Source organism: Ornithorhynchus anatinus, chromosome 16, assembly GCF_004115215.2.
Source record: "Ornithorhynchus anatinus isolate Pmale09 chromosome 16, mOrnAna1.pri.v4, whole genome shotgun sequence".
In the NCBI taxonomy this organism is placed as follows: Eukaryota; Metazoa; Chordata; class Mammalia; order Monotremata; family Ornithorhynchidae; genus Ornithorhynchus; species Ornithorhynchus anatinus.
Genome location: NC_041743.1, coordinates 3,343,526 through 3,349,525, shown reverse-complemented (window position 1 = coordinate 3,349,525; position 6,000 = coordinate 3,343,526).

Sequence of the window (6,000 nt, the reverse complement as noted above, 5' to 3'; positions counted from 1 at the left end):
ATTGCCATTCCGGGAGGAAGTCGGGTCTCCGGTCGGAGCCGCCGGCTCTACTACATTCAGCGACGAGACAGAGGGGCCGGGGGGAACAGGCTTCGCTCTCCCGCTAAGGTCAAGACGTCCCCCAACTGCCCCCGACCGCCGGGGCAAAATGGTCGTCCCACCCCCGGGCTCCGCTCATTCCCGCAGCGCCCCTTTCCCCGAGGCACGGGCTGCCTCCGGAGAACCTGGAGGAGGGAAGGGCGGGCGGGATGGTGGCGAGGGGGGGACGGCGGGCAGACACCCCCGGGGACCCCGAAATGCCCCCTGTCCCTGCCACCGGGAGCCGGGCCGAGCCCCCGACCACAGATAAACCAGCAAGATTCCCTAACCCAGAGCTGACGGGAAACTTTCCTTTGGCGAGACAGATAAGGAAAAAATTCATGAACGACATTTTCCTTTCGACGTGATCGAATCCCCCGCCCCACCCCCGCCCTCCCCCGCCACCCCCACCAACCTTTCCCTCCCAATCTATAAAGTCGCCACCTATAAACAGGGTCCCAAAACACAGACAGGACAATCAGGCTCATCCATTGTAATCAACTAAACGCTACAGCTAAAATCATCTCCACTATGTATAAAGTTTTGTCTCCTCTTCCGAGTTTTCCATCGAAAATCAGTTCTGCGATAATGCTACGCGACGCTGAGGTATTCCGTGAAGGCGCCAGAAGCGAGCTCGCTACCCAACGGTCTCCTCTTCCTCCTCCTCCTCCTCCTCCTCGCCCCGGCCAGGGGTAACCACCGTTCGACGAGCCGAGCCAAAGACGGAGGGAGTGCGGGCGGTGGGCCAAGGATTTCGGGGGTGGGGGTCAAGGGGAAGGAGACGGGCCGTTCAAACCGAGGACCCTCCAAAACCGCTACCGGCCGCGGCCGACCGATTGTAGCGGTGACCCCCATGGCCCGGAGAGTCGAGACGCAAGGAAGCCTTTGGGACGAGGGAGGGACGGGGAGAGGAGAAGAAGAGTCCCTCGCCTCTCTAGCCGGAGACCCGGACGTCCCCGACTGTCCTGACAGAGCCCTCGCACCCTCCTATCTCACGGCCAGACAAGCTGTCCCCGGCCTCCGGGAGGCCCGTGGGGACGAGATGGGGACGGACCGCAGATTCCCACCGGATATGGGAATCGTGGGCGCGTTGGTGGCCGGCGTCGATGACTCTGAGGGAGGGGGAGGCGCGGGAAAGGCCTCGGAGCCAGGAACGGGAAGGAAGAGACGCCGACTCCTTCCTCCGTCGCACGGCCCCACCGGCCGAAATTGACCCGGGGCGGTTGGGAGCCGAGTGGCCGGCGTTCCGAGCGGACGCCGTTTGAGACGCTCCGGTGGGACCCGGCGGGCGCCTCCCAATGACCGGGGCGTCCGGGCCCGTTTCTGCTCCTCTCCTCTTTGCCGGCCTCTGGACCGTGCGGACGCTCCCCTAAACCAGGGTTGGCGTGACCGGGCTTCTGAATCCTCGGAGGGAGGGCCACCCCGGGCGGGAGAGGCCCGGCCCCCCGAACCGCGGGCCGATGATCTTCTCTTGGCCCGATCTCTGCCTCGTACACACTCTCCCTGCTGACCCCTAACTTTCCTAGCCACTGAGTCTACTCTCCCCCGACCCCCCGTTCCTCTCTCGCCGAGAAACTCTTCCCAACGGGACGGACATTCCAAGTCGCCGCCCGCCGGCGAGGAATGACGGGGGCCAGCGGGATGAGGGGAAGCCCCGGGGAGGTATGGGGGCAAGTTGAAGAAGACCACTGCTCTGAACTCTTGAGGTCGGGAACCAGAGATCCTTTGGGTTTCCAGCTTTCAGTAAGTGCCAGCTTTCACTCAGGAAGATTATGGGCCGCGAGATCATGGGAGATTTAAATGGGCATACAGATCGAAGGGCAACTGGAATAGAAACCGAGCCCGTTGTCCCAGCGGGGCCCGATCGCCACCTTCTGCGGATGGTCTGTTTCTGGGCCCACCCAAGGCCCCTCTGTGGGTCTGCCTCCTAGAGTCCCCTCCTTCGTCGGATCCAGGTCTGTTGGTATTCCGGACTCCTCGAAAGGGTGGCATGTTCCGAACTGACGCTTTTCAAATTCTGCCGAGGCTTTGGGCGGGGGGGTGCGGCGGAATCTCTCCATTTCGGTCAAGATTGGCCACCAAGGGCTAAGCGTGGCGGTTTTACGCAGTGGCCCCCGGATTCCTTTCCTCCTGAGATTTCCGGTTTCTCCATGCGGGCCGGCCCCACCGGACCCCGGGGAGCCGTGAACGCACACGCGGGAAAGGTGGACCCTCTCCGGATCCGGGGAGAATCCCTCGGGCCGGCAGTGGGGCTATGGCTGTCTCATCCCAAGCCTCCAGAACTCTGTGCCAACGGTGCCACACCTGGTTCGCCGCCCCCGCCGGCAGGCAGCCAAATGATCGGCTTGTGAGACCCCGGTCAACGGACAGCCTTCGAACTCGGCGTCGCGCTGGCTGGCCGAGCGGCAGACGTTCGGAGTTTTACGACTGGCCCTCTTCTGGGATGACTCCGGATGTCGGACGGAACCTCCGTCTGTGAAAGGGGCGAGGTTCGGCTCAGCCCCCGGGCCTCGTGGCTACAGGCGACTGGGGTCGGGCGGCGGTGTCCAATCTGGAGGCGCCGGGAAGTAAGGTCGGGAGACGGCTGGGAGTTCTGGTCTCCGGGCACAGGGCCGTGGGCGGGTTGGAGACGGCCTCCTCTCCGCACGGCACGGTCTCTGGGTGGCACAAGGCTCCTCCCTGCCGGGCAGCGCTTGCAGGCCTCTCCTCTATCGGGGTGCCCGAGCGTCGGAGGCTCAGGTGTCCCAGTCTTGGTTTTCCGGCTGCGGGGGGACTTCGGGCAGGAAAGGGCCCTCCGGCTCTCGAGCCTCGCCCCCCTCCTCTACGGCAACGGCGACCCCTCGACCGGCAGCCGATAGCCACGGCTCATTAGAATTCGTCTTCCGACACGTGCTCGGGTGGAACTGTGGAAATCGAAGAACGCTCACAGGGGGAGGATGAACCCTAAGTAGAGACTGATTCGTTCTCCACGGATTAAGGCAAAAAATCTTCAGTTGGCCGTTCGGTCTGGTGACCTCGGTGGACAGCGAGGGTCTGGGTCACCGTTCCGTCGCGAGGAGGGCCGGGGTCACGGTGACGAGACGTGAACGCTAGGGTCGCCACGGCCCTCGAGGACGGGTCGGAGTTTCAGAGTTGAGGAGGCTTCGTTTTGGTCTACCTAGGCCCCGGAGAACGACCAGCAGGAATCTGGCCTGCTCCGGAGGGAGGCCTCCTTTCTACCTGAGCGTTAAACCCCCGGATGATCTCCCCTAATCCCGCCGAGACCCCGCTCGGCCCGGCCTCCATCTCTGGAGCCCAACGCCATCCTGCCCCGCATCCTCCTGGACGGCTCGGGCTGCGACCGCCTCCGCGCAGAGAAGTCGGGCGGGCCACCTGGCCGTCGCCCTGGGGGCCGAGCGGATTCTCCTCTTCCTTCCCCGCTTGACGTGACACTGGCCATTGGCCGGATCACTTCCGTGGCCCGACGGGCAACTCAGGGAAGCCCCCGGGCCGGCTCTGGAGGAATGACAAAGCGAAGGGGAGAGAAGTTCCAATTTGGGTTTGGCGGGGGAATTTGTTCTCCCTCATCCCAAAGAGGACTCTCGCCGGAAGAAGAGGTGCCGGTCGCCTCCACCACCTCGCCGCCACTTGGGAGGCCTCAGCTTTTCCCGTGGGCCTAGGCTCCAGGCCCCGTTCGACACCGCCCGGCCCCGGCCCCTCCTTCCCACACTAAGAAGCGCGCCCCTCCAAACACCTTCGCCGCCGGGGCGCACGAGTGCAAAGCTTGCTGCCGCTGTTCCTGCCGCCTGCCGAGGGATCCTACCCCGCCTTGGACCGACAGCGAGCACCCCCGGGGAAACACGGCGTGAGGAGAACGCCCCACAGAAGACCATACTTGGGGCCTGGAGCGGGGGCGCCGCCGAGAGGCGGGGGGCCCTGTCTAATTCCCACCTGCGGATTCTCCCGGCGCGCCGATAAATACCCGCACTACGCTACCCGGTCACCGGTCCGATTCTCGCCCCGTTTCAGGAAAACGCAGCCGGCGACTCCCGGACGCGTGACCCCTCGGGTCCCCCGGATCCGGGGCTGGGCAACTTTCAAGCCCGGGTCCCCGGCGGGGGGAGGGAGGAGGGGGTCCGAGGTGAAGGAGCAACGGAAGGAGGGCAGACAGTGAGGGAAGGGATGCCGGCGCTCTCCCTGGAAGCATCTGATCAGTAGGAAAGAGCAGAGTCAAGCGGGGGTAGCAGCAGATTCTTAGAAGAAATGCCCCAAGCTGCATTTAGTGTTCCAGATACGTAGAGCATTTATCAGGCCCTTCCCTCGCCAAACCCGCCCTCGGAGAGGGGAGAAGGATGAGGTCGAAGCCTCCTAACCTTTCCAGGTTCCCCTCTACGCCGGGATGAGCTTTTCCTGGGAACTTCTGACCCTTTATGGAAAGAACCAGAGGGGTCCCTAGCCTAAGCCCGCCAAGATTAGGGAGAACACCGGAACAAGATCACCGGATGGAGCATCTAAAGCTCGGCATCCAACTCCTTCTCTCCAAGCCGGTCGGTGCATCTCGTTTAGGCCCCTTTTCTCATTTTCCCTGGACACCGGTTCCTTGAGACACACGTCTCCTTTGGTAGCAGTTTCTGAGTAACCAATTGCTATAACTCTAAACCGACCACGGTGGGTATGAGCCCCACTCTCCCTGAATCTTTCCCTACCAATTCTTGACACTAACTTGAGGGTGGGGCCGGGGGGCGGGGGGTAGAAAGAGACTCTCGCTGTGGGCAAATTCAGTGTTAATCTGCGTCCCTAGAATCACCGGCCCAGACCGATGATATCGGAGACAAAAAGTCAGGAGAAGACGACTTTCACCCAAATCAGAAGAATGACGGGAGGGAGAGAAGGGATATTAGTAAGCGTCGGACACTGCCGTTCTATTTACACACCCAACCTAAGTCGACTAGTAAAACGAAAAAAATCAAGTTATAAGTCTGCGCCAAGAATAAAATTACCAACAAAAAAAGGGATTCAAAACAAGCAGCAACTTTTATATAAAATTAATAAAAGACAAATGAAAAAAGAAATTGTCAGTAGCATCTATCTCCTCACTGCGTCTGAACTGCGCTTATACAAACTAGTCCATTAGTACAGCAGCTTGCTAGAAATTGACTTTGGTTCAAGCTTAGTTTTAAAAAAATAAAACATAAAAAAACCCAAACACACATAAAAAAGACGGACGGACATTTGTTAGTTTCCCTGCTTGCAGTTCACTAGTTCTGAAGGGGTTTTTTTTTTCTCCCCGAAGGGGTTGGGGTGGGGGACTGTGGGGTAGAGAGACGGGGAGATAATTAAAGTAGTCCTGACAGAGAAAGGTGAAAAGTCAAAGAAAGGGATGGGGGGGGGGGCGGGGAGAGAGAGAGAGAAGAGGGAGAAAGGTTTCTACCACTTCCACGCCCACACGAATCCCACCCATTTTCAGTCCCGAACCAGAGTGGGTCCTAGGTGTGCATTTCCACCGTCTCGGAAGGGTCGCGGGTGAAGAGACAGTCAGAGAGCACAGAATCACGCTCCCTCTCGTCGGACGCAGACCCGGCCGGCGCTGACCGAGGCCGCCGCCGCGTTGCAGGGCTCTCTCAACCGCCAGCACGAAACAAAGTGCACTCTGGGACGCCCAAGACAAAAGTGAGCACACACCGCGGACCCCGGCGGAAACCTCTGCCGTCACGGCAGGCGGGCGGAGGCGGGCGGGGGGCTGGCGGGAACCGCGCTGCAGCCGTCCAGTCTGTGGAGTTTTTTCTTTTTGGTTCAGACACTCTCGGTCGTTCCAAGGAAAAACCCTAACCAGAGTCAAACTCGGGCGATCGCTAGCCGATCCGCTGCTCCCGGCTCAGGAGCTCCATCTCGGAGGCTGGCCGAGGCACCTGACCGACCCCCGGCCGCGACCGCCCGATCGCG